The 19,376-nt window shown below is 44.0% G+C and overlaps 1 protein-coding gene across 1 annotated transcript in view; it reads left to right on the top strand.

Annotated features, from left to right (window-relative positions):
- The window catches only part of LOC122801599 (sodium/potassium-transporting ATPase subunit beta-3-like), a gene marked incomplete in the record, with an annotated part of 863,480 nt that overhangs the window by 518,169 nt on the left and 325,935 nt on the right, over window positions 1-19,376 (top strand).

A 19,376-nucleotide genomic window follows, 5' to 3' on the forward strand; every position in this document is an offset into this window, starting at 1 on the left:
GGACTCAAGATCAGCTGCACCTGCACATAAATCTAAAGGAAATGCTGGCAGTAAAATTGGCAATCCAGACATTCAGACCATTCCTCCAAGAAGGGCAGTTGATGATAAGGACAGACAACACCACAGTTATGTGGTACATCAACAAACAGGGAGGCACACATTCATACCCTCTATGCCGGATGGCTCTGGACCTATGGAATGTGGCTCTGAGCTACAACATTCAGTTACAAGCAATTTTTGTACCGGGAAAAGAAAACATTCTAGCAGACATATTAAGCAGAACTACCACGAATGCCCACGAATGGATGCTACACCCGGACATCTTCAAAGCCATCACAAGAAAATGGGGACTACCACAAATAGACTTATTTGCATCCCCACTCAATCACCAGCTCAAGAAATTCTGCACAAGGACGTACCACCCACTTGCTTGGAAGGTGGACTCCCTATCTTTCAGTTGGAAAAACCTGACAGCATATGCATTCCCACCACTTCCTTTGATGCACAAGGTGCTATTGAAGATCAAAGAGGAACGTCCAAGGATCATTCTGATAGCTCCAGACTGGCCAAGACAACATTGGTACCCATTACTGAGGAGCATGTCTCGGGAACAAATGTGGACACTACCCCTGATCCCATTGCTGTTAACACAGAACAGCTACAACATCCTGCATCCAAACCTGAAAACTCTGCAGCTGACTGCCTGGAATATTACATAAGAGCAACTAACCCAAATTTATCCCAAAGGGTTAAAGATATTATCCTTGAGGCTCGCAGACCTTCAACAAGAAAGAATTATGCAGCAAAATGGAAAAGATATCTCATTTGGAGTACTGCAAAGGGAAAAGATGCGTCACTGGTAAACATAGCCAACATCCTGGAGTACTTGGCAGAGCTCTTCCATACAGGCCTGTCCTATTCCTCCATCAAGATACACGCATCAGCTATTTCGGCAGAATGCAGCTTGGATTCCCCTGTCTTCTCACATCCTCTGCTCAGGCAGTTTCTGAGAGGAATTAAAAATGTAAAACCTCCTAGGAAACCACCATTGCCAGCATGGGACTTGAACTTTGTGCTAGAAAAATTGACACTTCCTCCTTTCGAACCAGCAGCAACAGCAGAATTACAATACTTATCCTGGAAGACTGCTTTCCTGCTGGCAATCACCTCAGCAAGAAGGGTTTCTGAACTACAGGCATTAATGGCAGTGCAACCCTTCCTGATCTTCCATCAAGACAGAGTGTCCATGAGAACAAATCCTACTTTTATGCCTAAGGTGGTATCCAGAGTGTCTTTAAACCAGGCTATCCACCTACCTACATTCTTCCCCAACCCACAGAACAGGGGAGAAAGACTGTTGCATACCTTGGATGTGCATAGACAATTACGGTACTACCTGGACAGGACCAAGTGCAATAGAAAAACTGACCAGCTTCTGGTAGCATATGCAACAGGAAGGGAAGGAAAAGCAATTTCAAAACAGACAATCTCCAAATGGATAGGAAATTGCATTAGATTTTGTTACTCCTTCCACGGAAAGAAAACTCCAGAGAACATCAGGCCTCACTCCACAAGGGCTACAGCCACTACTACAGCTTTCTTACGAGGAGTGGCTACCAAGGACATTATAGAGGCTGCTACTTGGACCTCCGTGCATACATTTGCCAAGCATTATAATTTACCTTTATACTCTAGATCCCGAGCAGGTTTTGCCTCTGCTGTTTTGCAAGGGATCCTAACTGCACCATAATCTCTCATTCCTCCTCCCCTAGTTTGGCTATGGTATTCTACCCATTTGTAAGGACTGCAGATGCATCCTTGAAGGACATAGTACAGTTTTGTACCTACCATAAATGTAGATGTCCGATAGGAATGCATCTGCAGTCAGGATTACCCACCCGCCTTCCCCTCTGTGGTACTCCTAGGGTATTTGCCATCTTTCAGCTAGCTTGGGGGGGGATCTATTATGGTGTATTTGTTTGTATATATGTACATACATGCTTATGTTATGTGTTTGCTCTCTTCTATTTGGAAACATTGGCATTTATCCAAATTTAGCCATCCAAGAGGGCACCTGGCATCTGGGGCAAGAAACACTGAGGAAAATGGCGTCGGCTGATGCCTTTATACCCGAAGAACTGCAGCTATGACGTCGGGTGAAGTGCGACACCAGCCGAAGCCAGACCCAGACTTTGGAATCTGGCCGACCGAAGGGCTGCCTGACGACAGGACAACCCATTTGTAAGGACTGCAGATGCATTCCTATCGGACATCTACATTTATGGTAGGTACAAAACTGTACTTTATGACTGCAACAGTGAAGACACTCGAACATCTACATTTATGGTAGGTGTACACAACTGTACTTTCTACAACTCCTAGGGACCATGGCGGCGACTATTGTGCTAGTACCTCTAGCGAGATTACACATGAGACTTCTTCAGTGGCTCCTCTTTGTCCAATGGTCTCTACAAAGGCTTCCATTATTTCATCCCATCTTAATCACAGACAGGTGCAAGCAGGACCTCTTTTGGTGATTATGCACCAACAATTTGAACGGGGGAAAGCCCTTCGTTCCTCCCGTCCCTGTTGCCACGGTGACCACGGACACCTCCTAGATGGGGTGGGGAGGGCATTATCTCGGCAGGACAGTCCAAGGCACGTGGCAAGAACACGAGATACATTTGCATATAAACGTCCTAGAGATGAGAGCAGTACTTCTTACATTGCAGGCAGTTCAGGAAGTTCTTCCTCTAGGGACTATTGCGATACACTCAGACAACATGTCAGTAGTGTGGTATCTCAACAAGCAAGGGGGTACACGATCTTACCCCCTATGCAGAGAGGCCATGTGAGTGTGGAATTGGGCAATAGCTTCCCAATGGTTTCTGGTGGCAACGCACATTCCAGGGAAATCCAATGTAATAGCGGACAGGCTAAGCAGAGCAATACTTATGCCTTACGAGTGGTCCCTGAATCGCCTGGTTGCAGAGCGAATCTTCAGCAGGTGGGGTCAACCTTGCTGCGACCTGTTTGCCAGCCCTTTCAATGCGAAATGCAGCAACTACTTCACGCTGATCCCCCCACAGGGGGAGTCACCCAGGGACGCTCTGGTTCACAATTGCCCCCCCCCCCCAGTCTACTCTATGCTTTCCCTCCGTTTCCCCTTCTCTCAAGGGTGATTCAGAAAGCTCAATCCTTGGGAAGCAGAATGATTCTGATTGCCCCACATTGGCCTCAGCAAGTATGGTTTCCCTTTCTTCAACCATACGTTGTGGACACTCCTTGGATTCTGGACCCTTTACCAGACTTACTGACACACATGTCGGGACAGTTACTCCTCACTATGAGGACTCTCCGGTTGACTGCCTGGCTACTCCACTTCCATCGCTAGTCAGACGCCATAATTTTCCACCGAAGGTGGTCCATATTCTATCGTCTTCCCATAAGCCATCCACTAGGAAGATTTATTGTAACAAATGGAAAAGGTTTTCCATCTGGGCTCATTCTAGAGGTATCAACCCTTATACAGCCCCGATAGATTCAGTTCTGGAATTCTTGTCAATGCTTTTCTATCAGGGATCTGCATCAGCCACCATCAAAGTTCAACTGGTGGCAATATCTAATTTCCACGTAGCAAATGAACCTAGTCTTATGGCCCACAGACTATGCAAAGCATTCCTCAAAGGTACCCTGCTACTTCGTCCCCCAGTGTCCGAACCCGTCATGCCCTGGGACCTCAATTTTGTTCTCCAAGCACTCACACTGCCACCTTTCGAACCTGCAGCTACCTGTGAGTTAAAATTCTTAACATGGAAAAGAGCATTCTTGGTGGCTATCACTTCAGCTCGGAGGGTCTCGGAAATTCAAGCCCGCTCCATCAAGCCCCCATATTTAATCTTTCACAAAGATAGGGTCTCTCTTAAGCCAAACCGATCCTTTCTTCCTAAAGTGGCTTCTGTGTCTAACATTAATCAGTCCGTTGAGCTGCCAATGTTTTTTCCCTACTTCTGTAATAAGGCAGAATTTAGATTTCACCAATTGGATGTGCATAGACAGTTACGCTTCTGTCTACACCGGACAAAAGATATTTGTAAGTCTGACCAACTCTTTGTATCCTTTTCAGAAAACCGATTGGGTTCTCCGATATCCAAGGTTACACTTTCTAGATGGATAGCCAGTTGCATCTCCTTTATCTATCAGGCAGGAGATAAAAATTTGCCATTTCCAGTCAAGGCATATTCGACGCGGGCTGTTTCCACTTCCACAGCTTTTCAAGCTAGATTGTCAATGGATGATATATGTGCTGCAGCTACTTGGGCTTCTCCCCACACCTTTGTTTCTCATTACAAATTGGACATGGTTTCCAGGGGCAGATCTTCCTTTGGTTCTACAGTTCTGAGGAGTATTTTCCTATGAGCCACCCAGGATGTAGGTGCTAGGGACGCTGTCCCACGGGTAAGAATGTAGGCGAGATAGAACTACAGAGCATCAAGAAGTTATGTACTCACCATAATGTTCGATGTATGTAGTCCATCTCGCCTCACATTCTTACTTACCCTCCCACCTTTCCCCCTGCCTGGAGGATTTGGAGCAAAAGATTTGGGGTATAGGTTGTCACCTGCTGAGTCCCTTCTTTAGTGATTGATTTATATGCATGTGAGGTGTGTATGAAGTGTATACATTGTTTTGCAGCAAACTAGATCTGGGGATAGGGAGCAGTGCACCCTGGGATACCCTCTTAGTCTAGCCAATGAGAGACTTTGAGCTAGTAAAAATCGGCCGAGTCGGAGCCGATATTTGGCTCCGAACCCACGGGTAAGAATGTGAGGCGAGATGGACTACATACATCGAACGTTATGGTGAGTACATAACTTCTTGTTTTAAGTTACGAAGATCACACCGGCAGTGCAAGGCTATAATGCTTTCCACAAATTTAGACCAGCTACTACACAGACAAGGACTAAAGGTGGAGGTGTCTTGATTTACATCAGAAATAAATGTACCATGAGGCTGGTCAAACAGGACAATGAACTTGAACTACTCCATGTTCAAATCACCATGGGCAAAATCCAATACCTCTTGTAAGTTATAGGTCCCCCTTTATGACCCAGAAAAAACATACTGTGTATTTAAACTTATTGGAAACCCTCATCATCCAACCCAATACCATATTCATGGGCCACTTTAATTACCCCACTGTCAACTGGCAATCCTATATGACACCAAATGTATAGGTACAGAGATTCCTGGATTTTGTAAACCAAACTCCCTGGACCCAGATTATCAGTACAGCAACCAGGGGTGCAACCATACTGGATCTGGTTCTCAGTAATTTGGGAGAGTGCTGCACACCTCCCATTGTAATGTCTTCCTTGGTAAAGACAGAGTACAAAATGGTCTCCTTTGAAGTAAAAATAAAACCTGGACCCCCAGCCAACCCTGGAATATTTAGGATCTGCTCTAAGGGTAACTTCCTGCTATTAAGTGATAACCTGCCAAAATTTTAATCCCCGTTTAACCCTGAGAACATTGCTTCCTATGCAGAACTGTTCACAGAAACCCTGTACAAGGCTGTTAATAGCTGTATAAAGGCAGCTGTGCCCACCAGGAAGAAATACAAAACAAACTCAAAAAATAAGCCACCATGGTAGAATCACAGAATCAGTAGGCTTTGTAGTAGAAGGAAGAAAATCATGCCAAAATTACGAGGTGGTGCACCCAACAGGGTACAAGCACTTTTATCAAACTAAATAAACAACTCAAAGGACAGATGGTCTACCAAAGCTAAATTTGAGGTAAATTTGGCCTCCCAGGCCAAGGAGAGCCACGAGGCATTAGTTAGCTATGTCCCCAACCTCGAAGGCAATACACATTTGTGTGTAGAGCCCATTATAAATGGAGCCACCTATACTGAGCCAGAAAATATAGCAAACCTACTGGCCAGCAAATTCAACTCCAACTTTACCCCTCTCTGCCCCCTCAACCTTCCCTGAGGAAGTGCCATCTAGTATAACTCCCCCTGCTTGTCTCTAGGGAACAAGTTGTTAATGCTTTCATTAAGGCCAAGGACACTGCATCACTGGGTCCAGACAATATCCCAGGATGACTTCTAAATAGTGTGAAACGTGACCTGTCAGGTCCTCTGGAATTGCTGTTTAACTGTAGCCTCCAAACAGGCTTCATGCCTCATGAGTGGAGAACAGCAACTGTCATCCCTCTGCACAAAGGTGGGCCATTTACAGACCCTGGAAACTATAGACCCATAAGTCTCACTAGTCTTGTATGCAAAGCCATGGAAGGGATTATCATGGGAAATTATTAATAATAATGACAGTGGACCAAACCCGTTTTGGTTTTGTCAAGGCATTGCCTACTCAACCTGTTGGACTTCTTTGAGAAGGTCACTAAAGCAATGGATGAGATCAAAATGGTTCATACTGGCTACCTCAACCTGGCTAACGCATTTGGCACAGTACCCCTCTCAGGCATTGTTGACAAACTCAAGAGGTTAGGTACTAACCCACATGTCACCCGGTGGATGACCAGCTGGCTCACAGACAAGACCCAGGAAGTTGGGATTGGGGAGTCCACCTCTACAAAGAGGCCAGTCACAAGTGTAGTCTCTCAAGGATCATTCCTTAGACCACTCCTTTTTGGCATTTACTACTCTGACATCCAGGACAATATTGGTGGTCTCTGGCTGACTAAATTTGCGGATGATTGTAAATTAGGAGCTGTTATTGAATCCACATGACACAGATGTTCTCCAGGAAGGCCTGACATAGACAAACAACTGGTGTCAGAACCATGAACTAAAACTAAATGCCAGGAAATGCATAATAGTATCCTTAGGGAAGTCGTCCACTCCTCCTGGTAACCAGCATACTGATAACACACCCTTTAGAGTTGACCCAGTAGTCAGGGACTTAGGGACACACCCAGACAGTAATCTAGCCTTGGACCATCATTTGTCTACAGTAGTAAGGAAATCTTTGTATGTTGCACAACTTATAAGCAAAGGTATAGCATCTAGATCCAAGGAAGGCATTGATGTTCTTCGTGTTTCACTGTTGCAGTCATTACATTTGGGTAATCCTACTGGCAGGTTGCCCTCAGTCGGCCTGAATTCCAATGTCCTGGGTCCTGCGTCGGCAGCTGATGCCCCTTCCCTGACGTCAGGTTGTCAGGGGTATAAAAGATGCGGCCAACACCATTTTCTTTAGTCTTTCTTGCCGAGCGGTGCCCGAATTAGAAGCAGTTCGCAAGTGCCGGTCGGCCGACTCCTGAGATTTTCGAGTTCGAATTTCAGATCCGAAGTCTTCTACAAAACTAAGTATCCCGTTGGGGAAACTTTTTTCTTGCTCCAGACCGATGTCAGAAAAAGTTAATTGTATTTCTTGTGGGAAGCAAATACCTCATAAGGACTTTTATTCTTACTGTATTCCTTGCCTAGGTCCTGACCATAACGTTTCAGGTTGTCTGTTTTGTGCTAGATTTAACCAACGGACTATTAAGCGTCAGTATGATTTTGCATTAAACTATTTTGGATGCAGGTTTACTTATCCAGAAATGTCGTCGGAGAGCCATCGACTACCGGAGTTCACAAAAAACGCAAAGAAAAAGATAGAGGCCCAAAACCGATGACGAAGCTTCTCCTAAGCCGGTTCGCCAGTTCTCAGTGAGGCTCTTTCACAGCCCCTGACGACCGCTACTTTAGAGTCACAGGCCGCTACCGACTCCCACATGGAGTCGGCTATGCTGCTGGAAACTCAAGGTATTGGAGCCTCGGGCGCTATTCCTTCAGATGGGTCTGGAGCCGTTGAGCAGGCACCGGCTTCTGAGGGTGTATTCAGACCTAAACATCTATACATTAAACAGACTTCAAAGGCAAAGACTAAAGTACCTTCAAAGACAAAGAAGCAAACTCAAGAGCCACGTGGACAGGCCTCCATGCCCAAAAAGCAGATGCTCAAAATGGCCGAAGACATGATTACCTTGATAAGGGGTTCCCATCCCCCTCCTGATAAGAGGCTTAGGCAAGAGACTGACTATGATTCTTCAGATCAGGTTTCCATTTCTTCTGATTCCACTTCTGATCAGGAATATTCTCTTCCCCCCTATGAGGATTCTGATGCTGAAGAAATCCATACCTTCAGCTTCTCTTCCAGAGGACTATTCTTTTGGGGAAACCTTGGATACTATGAGGGAGCATTTCCACTGGGAGAGCCAAGATTTTTCAGAATCTAAAAAGAGGCTCAGGGATTTTCTGTTACTATGTCAACACAAACCACTAGCCATCCCACCTGTGTTAGACATTGTAGATGATGTGTTTTCGGAGTCTAGTCTTACCCCTGACTCCTTACCTCCAGCTCCTGTTAAGCCTGACAGATATTACAGGGTTCCTGACTCACATAAATTACTTTTTAAAAACCCTGCTGCAGACCCAGAAACTATTTCTCAGGGTCCCAAAGGAGTTGAGGCGTCCGCTGCAAAAAATCCTACCCCCTCTGACAGGGATTCTAGGGCACTGGATAGATGGGGAAAAAGGTTTACACATCTGCTACCTTGGCTATAAGGGCCTTAAACTGTCAGTTTCACATGCTCAAATGTCAGCAACATGTCATGGTATTGCTTAAGCAGAAAATGTTAAACTTGAATGTGCAGAAAACAAGGAAATGCAGGATTTATTGCATGCAGCTGAACAAGTTGGAAAGCATACTTTGCAATGTGGTTTTGATTCTTTAGAGGCCTCCTGCAGGGCCGCAGTTACAGGTTCTGTAATTAGGAGGCATGCCTGGTTAAAGGAACAAAATCTGCCTGATCATGCTAAAGTTAAATTATTAGATGCACCTTTACAGCATGATACTTTGTTTGGTATTAAGGCAGAAGAGGTGTTAAAGAAAATGGAGGACAAAGCTAAATCTATGCAAATGGTCAAAGATTTTTTACAAGTACAGCCACCTAGGTTTAGTAGACACTGGCCAACAAAGAATTGGTCCTTTCCCGTGTCAGACAGACTTCAAAGGGGCAGACCCAGATGCCCTAGAGGCAGATCCCAGGTGCAAGGTTCATTCCGCTCAAAACAATGGCGGGCTTCTACCTCCAAAGTTAGAGAAGACAAATCACAACCATTCAGGAAACAGTCCCAGTGACTTCCCCCTGCCTGCACCAAGCACTTATCTCCTGGCAGCCCCCTTAGGGGGAAAATTTGCACTTTTTTCTCAAAATTGGCACATTATAACCCAGGACAAGTGGGTCTTAAATATTGTGTCACAAGGCTACAAGTTCCATTTCCATACCCTCCCAAAAGCAAACGGCTGGCCAGATCTGCCAAAAAAATCAATGGGCAGAGGAACAAAAACAAGTCTCATCCCTCATGGACATGGGGGCCATTCAGCTAGTACCAGAGCAAGAGCAGGGACAATGATTTTACTCAAGACTGCTCTTGGTACCCAGAAAGGACAAGGCCTGGAGGCCAATACTGGACCTATCTATTTTGAACACATCCCTGGATATTCCAAAGTTCAAGATGTTGACCTTGCAGCAGCTTCTGCCCATGCTGAGCAAGAACGCTTGGCTTGTGACTCTAGGCCTAAAGAGACATACCTGCATGTCCCAATCAGACAAATATGCAGAAGATACCTCAGATTCAAGGCTGGTTCAATGCATTATCAATTCTCTGCACTGCCCTTTGGCTTATCTACTGCACCCAGGGTCTTTACAAAGTGCTTGGCACCAGTAATTGCATTCTGCAGACAAAAAGGAATACAAATATATCCTTACTTGGACGACGGTCTAATTCAAGCAGAGAACAAGGACATTCTTCTACAGCATCTGGCGTTTGTGAAAAGACTTCTAAAATGCCTAGGGTACACAGTCAACGAAAAGAAATCAAAACTAGTACCCTCTCAAGAGATAATATCCCTGGGTGCAAGCTTAAATACAACTGCCCAGATGGCTTATCTCACGCCAGACAAACAAAGGCAACTGACTACCTTTTTCAAAATGCTGGCAACAAAGGCCCAGTTATCTGCAAGAAAAATTCTGCAGGCTTTGGGCTTCATGGCATCCTGCATCCTACTAATTCCGTATGCAAGACTGCATATGAGGAAACTTCAATGGTACCTAAAAAGTGTTTGGACTCAACATTGCCACAACCTAGATGGAAACAGTCATTACTCTCATTCCCTGCCTGCAACAGGAGTTTCGATGGTGAGTACAGGCTTATCACCAAAACAAGGGACAGCCATTCACATTACCCCCAGCCAGGCAAACACTAACAATGGATGCATCAGATTATGCCTGGGGGGCCCACATGGCAGGAAGATGCATTCAGGGCACATGGACCTCAAACCAGATGCATCTGCATATCAATCAAAAAGAGATGCTAGCAGTTCAAAATGCCCTGACAGCCTTCAAGGACCTACTACATCCAGGACAACTACTGATAAAGACAGACAACACCACGGTAATGTGGTATATAAACAAGCAGGGGGGCACTCATTCTTACCCTCTTTGCAGACTAGCCATGACTTTGTGGGACACAGTATTGACTTACCAAGTACACCTGCAGGCACAATTCTTGCCAGGAAGGAAAAATACTCTGACAGACGACCTAAGCAGAAACCTCATGGATCCCCATGAGTGGCACCTGGATCCACAAGTCTTCAGCATGATAACAAGGAAATGGGGACGCCCGGACATAGATCTATTTGCCTCCCCTCACAACTACCAACTAAAAAGATTCTACACTAGGATTTATCACAGACAAGCATGGAAAGTGGATGCCCTATCTTTCAGCCAGAAAAACCTATCAGTATACGCATTTCCCCCTCTGCCTCTCCTCCCCGAGGTACTCCTAAAGGTCAGACAGGAGAAGCCAAGGATGATACTAATTGCCCCAGACTGGTCCCGCCAGTACTGGTATCCAATACTAAGGAGCTTGTCTCAATGCCCAGCTTGGACCTTACCTCAGATACCTCATCTACTGCCCCAGCAAAACAATCAGATCCTATACAGCCAAGTCAGGAATTTAAACCTGGCAGCATGGCGAATAATGTAGTCATACAAAACACACCTCTCACTAAAGCTGTGTCGGATGTCATTTTGGAGGCCATAAGGCCTAGTACTAGAAAATCTTATGCTGGAAAATGGAGGAGATTTTATGCTTGAAACCAGGCACAAAGAACTGATACAGCTGTGCCAAGTATTCCTCACATTTTGTAATATTTAACTAAGATGCTGGACAAAGGTCTATCTTTTTCATCTCTTAAAATTCATGCCTCTGCCATTTCGGCTCATTACAATACAGAGCCACCAATCTTTTCTCATCCCTTACTAAAACAGTACCTCAGAGGAGCCAAAAACTTAAGGCCTACCAAGAAGATCACCAGTGCCTGCATGGGACCTCAACTATGTCCTGGAAAAACTCATTCTGCCACCTTTTGAGCCAGCAGCAACGGCTGATATAAAGTTTTTATCTTGGAAAACAGCTCTGCTCCTAGCAATAACTTCAGCAAGACGAGTTTCAGAGCTTCAGGCACTCATGGCTGTGGAAACTTTTTATCCAGACAGGGTCTCTCTGAGGACAAACCCAACATTTATGCCTAAGGTGGTTCCAGTGTGGCTCTTAACCAAACTATTCATCTGCCAACTTTTTATCTAAATCCACAGAACAAGGGGGAGAGGATTCTGCATTCTTTGGACGTACACAGACAGCTTAGACTCTACTTGGACAGAACCAAAGTTTTCCGAAAGACAGAACAATTACTAGTGGCATATGCTGCAGGATCATAAGGAAAGGCTATCTCAAAGCAGACTATTTCAAAGTGGACAGGCCACTGCATTCGTTTCTACTACTTACACCATGGCAAGCCAGTGCCTAAGGGCATTAGGCCACATTCAATCAGAGCTGCAGCCACTTCAGCAGCCTTTCTCAGGGGAGTACCAACCAAGGACATTTTAGAGGCTGCTACTTGGAGTTCAGTGCACACCTTTACCAAGCACTATCATCTGCCACTCTACTCTAAATCCAGGACAGGCTTTGCCACTGCAGTTCTGCAGGGCCTCATAACTGCTCCTAATGATGTTTAGCTCCAGCCTCCCATCCATAGCTTTGGGACTCTACCCAAATGTAATGACTGCAACAGTGAAACACGAAGAACATAGTACAGTTGTGTACATTTACCATAAATGTAGATGTTCGAGTGTATTTACTGTTGCAGTCCAGGTTGCCCACCCGCCATCCCTCTTTTCTTCTGATGGAACCTATCTTTCCTTCTCTGTTTTATAAAACATATGTGGTGTATTTGCTTGTAGATGAAGGTAAAGTTTATATTGGTGCATGTATTTATATGTATATAAATTTTGGCTACCCTTTTAAAGGGCACCTGACATCTGGAGCAAGAAAAACTAAAGAAAATGGCGTTGGCAGCATCTTTTATATCCTTGACGACCTGACGTCAGGGAAGGGGTGACAGCGGCCGACGCAGGACCCAGGACTTTGGAATTCAGGCCGACTGAGGGCAACCTGCCGGCAGGATTACCCAAATGTAATGGCTGCAACAGTGAATACACTCGAACATCTACATTTATGGTAAGTGTACACAACTGTACTTTCCACTGTGTTCGGCATTCATCAGACCTATCACTGAGTAGAGTGCCCCATTTGGTAACTACCTAAACAGGCATATTCAATGATTGTAATCTCCACAGAGGTTCTTCGCTAAAGGAATACAGGTCGTAAGCAAAATGTCCTATGCAGACCACTTCAGGGCCCTATCCCTGTATTCTGTTTCTTACAGGCTTTTGAGGGGAGATCTATGCCTGGCATGGAGGGCACTCAGACCCCACTCTGATGGACCTCCTGCATATCCACAAAACAAACAGCACCAGAATTACCCATCCTAAAGACTTAAATTTTGCCTGTGATATAAATAAAACTTGCTAGAGAGACAGGTATGTATCCCAGAGACTACCCCGTCTCTAGGACAGGCTCTCCATCCATGTGAAGTAGAGTTCCTCCCTAACCCAATTCGAATGCAAATGGATAATTGGACAGACATCAGGAAATTCATCCCTGGTTTGGCACCTGTGTCTCTTAAGGACACAGGCAGCCTGTAAAAGGTTCATCTCCCTGGCCCCTACTTGTGAATGTTTCATCTCCCAAACCCCTGCTTACACTTATCAAGGGTAAGAGAACTTGTCAGAGATTTAGGTTGCATGTCAAGACTTAAAAAGGCCCTTGTGTGGTCGTTAGCCTAGTAAACACCTATGAACATGACAACAACAACAACACAGTCCTTTGCAAGTTCATGTTTATTGAGACATTTGCAGAACTATGAAAACATATTTTTAATTATATAATTAGCAATACAGATAATGGACATCTCTCAAGATAGGCAGCATGCAATGCAAGTGTCAGTTTTCAACATCGTCTAAGGTTTCACCTGATGTCTTGCAACAGTTTTTAAGTCTCTTGTTTTTAAACGTATTGAGCACTATTTCATATGCACTTATTTTCAAACAACTAGTATTTACAGTATAGTGTGATATAAACCAGCACTGACAGTAAATTATCCTGCTTTCCCACATTGGTGATTCACACCTCCTCAATAAAATGTAGGTGTCTCAGTTATAAAAATACGAACATAAACCTGAAAAAAATGTCTCCACTGCAGGACATCCTAGACTAACAGTCTTAAGTGTGGGTTTGTTAATAACTCTTTGCCCTTTATAATACTCCCTATTATTACCTGGTAGGTCACTTAGTTAAAGAAGCTGGACCCAAAAAATTTCTGGATGCTGTAAAGAGATATGGATGTGAACTGGAGGAGTAAATTAGGTGTTACAGTCTTGAGTGGGTTAAAGGAAACATAAATTCCCATTTAGACAATAAATAACCCCTCTCTGGCCTGCAAGCAGCTAACCTTTTCAAATCCCTCCAAGAACAGAAAAAAAAAAAACAAGGACTGTAGACAGCTTCTGTTAACCTCCGTACCTAGATACCAGAGACTGTCCAACCAAACCCACCTCCTTTGTCAAAATGGATCCTAGGCCCCCATAATAAGATTCCCAGAGAAACTAAAGAGCGATGCCTCTTCTGGGAGGCCTTCCTTTGGGAACAATTCCTTGTGACTGTCCCTCCACCTCCAGCCCTGCCCTTCCCCTTGCAGAAAGTCTGATCCAGTCATTCTCCACCTGGAAAAAGATTGCCAGAGACCAGTGGGTACTTTCTGTTATTAAAAAGGGTTGTGTCATGTCATGTCTTGGATAGAAGTTTCCCTTCTAAATGGCATGCCTCCCCCTCCCCACAAGCGAATCCATGTGCTTCAAGCCATCCTACAGGAATTACAGGCACGAGGCACCAGTGCCCGAAGAATTTGTTGGAAAAGACTTTTACTCCAGACTCTTCCTAGTACCAAGGAAAGAAGGGCAGTGGAGAACTATACTGAATTTCTTTACTAAACACTTTCAAAAAAATCCAACCTTAAAATGCTCTCACTACAGACACTCATACCTTTCGTACTATTCCAGGCCTTTCTAGTATCCCTAGATGTAAAAGAGGCCTATTCCCATATACCAGTTTACCCCCCAATCCCCCCCCCCCCCAACAGGAGATCTCTCTGGTTTTGTATTGGGTCATCTCACTTTCAGTTTACTGCTTTGCCTTGTGGGCTTTCCACAGCCCCAAGAATTTTCACAAAGTGTCTGGTACTAGTGATTGCCTTCTGTTGAACCCAGGGATTCCAGATTTTCCCTACTTAGACAACCTGCTAATCAAAGCTTCCTTGCTACAGATATTTCTGCAACACCTCCAGCCTGTGCTCAACCTCCTGACACAGTTGGGGTTCACAATTAACTGCAAGAAGTCCTCCCTGCAGCCAACTTAGGACCTAGTTATTTGGGGGCTGCAGACTGGGCACAAAAAGGAGGCAGGCTTATTTGCCTCAGTAAAAAGTGCAGAGCCTTGCAGATTATTTTCATAACCTTACTTCCCTCAGCCAATCCTTAGTCAGGGAGAGCCTTTACCCCGTCAGTCCCAGTTGAAGAAATACGCACATTTGCTTTAGCCGAGACATGGGGAGGCCTGAACAGAGACACGTTGGAAACAAGGCAGATGGCAGACAAAACTACTAAAGGAACACATTAACGTAAAGGAGATGAGAGCCTCATCTAAGCTTTTCAAGCATTTGTTCTCATGTCTGGAGACCAGGTCGCCTACAAGTGTTCAGACACCACCACAGTCATGTGGTACATAAGCAAGGAGGGGACTGGGTCTTAACAATTATGCAGAGTGATATACACTGCCTGGGACATTGCCACCCAGAAAAACATGTTGCTGATGGCCATATACATTCCATCATAGGACAGTGTGTTGGTAGACCGTACCACTAGGAAGAGAGGAGGGGTAGCTGTACTATACAAAACTACTTTAGATGTGAACTCTGATTCCACACAACCACTCCGTGATGATAATGCTGAAATTCTTATTACCAAGCTTCAAATTAATAAAACCAAAAGTATTAACATAACCTGTGTCTACATTCCCCCAGGTAATAATGCAGACACCCTAGAAGATATCCTCTCTTGGCTGTCTAGTACCTACTCTCAAGAAACCATTGTTCTAGGAGACTTCAATATCGACTGGAATATTTGTTCCTCAGAATCTCCGACCATCCATGTAAATCTATACAGATTTACTCGGATCCTATCCTCCCCTACTAGGATCAGTAAACCTAACAACAAAGATAGTATCCTAGATTGGATACTCATTAATAGCAGTTATTATAGGGCCAGCACCTGACCTGATGACACAAGTGACCATTTTCTTACCTATATAATCAGGAATAAGACTGGCATCCCCCATCAACCTACTTACAAAGCAATTAGAAACAAAAATGTTAACCTCGCTAATTTCCAAAATGAACTCAAAGCATATAATTGGGCAGTCCTAAAACATCTACCACTTGAAGAAGCTGTATTATAGTTCAACACCAAATTCCTAGCCATCCTTGATAGCATGCACCTACACGTTCTATAAGAACTAAAGCAAAAGTTGCTTCATGGCTTTTAAATGAAACCAGACAAATGATCTTACTTGGAAACTAAGTTTGGACCACTTGGCGTACCACAAAATCCCCCTTAGATCAACTTAGATTTAGACAACTAAGGAACAGCACTAAAACATCTACCACCCTAGATAAAAAAAAAAAAAAACTTTTACTGCAATTTACAACAGAAGCATCAAAACAATTCGCAAAAGTTTTGAGCAGGCATAAATAAATTTATTCACCCAGGGCAATGCACAACTCCTACCCCTTCGGCTACCATCCAGAAACCTTTGGAAGACTTTGCCAAGTCCTTTAATAGTTTCTTCACAGAAACTATCCAGTCACTAGCTAACCAAGTATCTCCCAGTTACCCAAGCCCTAATGCCGCCACACTTAGTTCTCAACTCTCTAACTTTCAGCCAGTTTCCACATCACTTATCCGTCCCCTAATCGAGAAACTAAAACTACTACCCTTGCAGTGGATCTCCTCCCAGCTATCTACAAAAAGCTGCGGATGCCATAGCATGCCCGATCTCTGTCCTGATCAATAGAACTATTTCAGAAGCCACTATACCCTCCATCTGGAAGACATCCCATATTATTTCACTCCACAAAGGGGGCAGTTTCACTGAACTGTCAAATTACAGACCTATAGCTATTTTGTCACCCCTGGCTAAAATTACGGAGAAGTGCATCCATAAACAACTCCTTAGCCATCTCATTCAGCACAGTCTCCTTGCTAACTCGCAGCATGGTTTCAGACCATTTCACAGTACAACCATGGCCCTTCTCTCCTTCTCTAATGTTATTAATCAAAATTGAAACAACAGTAAGTTTTTTTCTGCCCTCTTTCTTGATCTCTTTAAAGCCTTCGACATGGTCAATCAACATCTTCTGATACACACACTTAAAACTATTCCCCTGGATGTCCAGGCTATCCAATGGCTCAAATCTTATCTGAGTGGTGGATAACAGGCTGTACTATGGCAGAACAAACCATCTTCCCTTCTAGCTATCACCCACGGGATCCCTCTGGGCTCTATATTATTTTTATCTTTATTAATGACCTGTACACAGCCATCCCAACAGCCAGCTGCATTCAATATGCAGACAACTTCACTTTGATTTGCTCTGCCACCTCCCCTTTAAGTCTGCAAACTCTATCCCAAAATGTTTTTAATACTGTCGAAAATTGGCTCTGTAATCAACATCTCCTGTTAAATCCTAACAAAACAAAACTACTGCTTTTCTCCCTCACTCGTAAAGCCTCCGCTCCAACCTTTCCTATAAAATCTAACAATGGCACTGTCATTGTCCCAGATCTCTGTACCAGACTCTTGGGGGTAACAGTTGATAATAACCTCAAGTTTGACATGCATATTAATCAAACTATTAAGGTCAGTAGAAAACTTGGCTCACTATGCAAGATCAAACCTTTTCTCACTCCACTAGCTAGGACAGTAATTGCTCGTACACATCTACTTTCCACCCTCCTTTATGCATCCCCTCTCTTCACGAACTTGAGTAAGTCTGACCTTAAACTCTCTAGCTGCTTTAATCATATTGCTGGATTTGCCACTGGAACAGCATACAGAACACACCACTGTCTGAACCTAAAGAATCTAGGGTGGCTAGAATTGCCTATCTAACTTCAGTACAATCAGCTAATAGTAGCACATAAAATTCTCTATCAACCTGAAAACATATTACAGCAACCTCAAGACACTTAGCTCATCCAACAAATTACTAATCCAAACCCTCAAAAGCAACACCTCATCTGGAGGCTCTCTATGCCAACTTTGTTGGCAAAATGTGGAACTCGCTTCCTGCTGAGCTTACTTGAGAACCCGTTCTAACCCAATTAAAAAAAAATCTAAAACAGAACTTTAATAGGCAATGGCTGTGTCCTTGCTCTAATCCGGACTAACTCTGGTAATATAAACATGTGCTAAAGAGGTCTTTTGGCCACCCCTACATTGCTTCCTAATTGTTACTCTATAACAAATCAGATTTATATGTGACAGAATGAATAACTTTTATCATATGTATTGTATTTGTAACAGTGCTTTAACCTGTTTAATTTAACTGTTTTTCTGTATGTATGTGTGGAGCTTTTCTCCCCGGGCCACCGCTGAAAATGGACGGGTATCCTGTCAGACTATCCCGGTCAACAAATGCAAAATAAAATAAATAAATAAACAGAACCTAGAGGACCCTCACAAATGGATCCTAAACAGTCAGGTTTTCCTGGACATCCTTCATCTTTAGGAGATACCTCAGATAGACCTGTTTGCATCAGAGACCAACAAACTGCTTCCCCTCTTTGGGAACAGGGACCCTCAGCTTGGAGGACAGATGTTTTCACCTTTCAGTGGACAGGGAAATTCCTCTACACCTTCCCTCCAGTAGGTCTCATTCCAAGAGTTCTTCTAAAGGCCCAGAAAGAAAAGGCAAAACTCTTGCTAGTAATCCCCTTTTGGCCAAGACAGCATTGTTTCCCTCTTAATTTTCATCTAGTCAATGGTAATTACCACAAAGTGCCACTTCAAGCAGATCTCCTCACACAGCAGAAAGGGTCTCTACCTGTCATCCTTAAATGTAATCCTGTGGATGATATGGTTCTAATTCCTTATAGGCACCATTTTTCTGAGAATGTAGTTAAGGTTCTCCAAGAAGACAGAAGACCCACCCTCTGAAAATCCTGCATAACCAAATGGAAGAGCTTTTTCTTTTGTGCCATAGGAATGTGCAGGACCCCAATAAATCAGAGGTACCTTCCATACTAAAACATCTGTGTGAGCTCATGTGCACAGGTCTGGCCTACTCTTCCGTCAAAGCCCACCTGTCAGCCATCTTTGGTTGTTTACCTCTCAGTCCTCCAATTATAACCAGACCTGCAGTCAAGTTATTCCTTAAAGAGGATCTGCATCTTAGACCACCAAGGAAGCCCATAACTCCTCCTCGGGACCTCTTCTTGTTGGAAAAGCTTACCTTACCTACTTTTGAACCTGCAACATCAGCAAATCTCAAATTCTGCACCTAGAAAACTATTATACTTCTGGCTGTCACTTAAATTAGAAGAGATTTAGAGCTTCAAGCTATTGTGGCCATTCCTGTCTTTTGTATTTTTATAAGGACATGGTAACCCTAAGGGCTAACCTTTCATTCATGCCTTAAGTAGTAAATGAGCTCCCTCTCAGCCTGAACCATCAGTCTTCCTACTTTCTTTACCAACCTAAAGAATCGAGGTAAGGCTCCTACACTCTCTAAATGTTCACAGACAGTTAAGATACTGTATGGACAAAAGCAAATCTATTTGAA

The sequence above is a fragment of the Protopterus annectens genome, chromosome 5.part0 (assembly GCF_019279795.1).
Source record: "Protopterus annectens isolate FY-2018-M chromosome 5.part0, PAN1.0, whole genome shotgun sequence".
Classification (NCBI taxonomy): Eukaryota; Metazoa; Chordata; order Ceratodontiformes; family Protopteridae; genus Protopterus; species Protopterus annectens.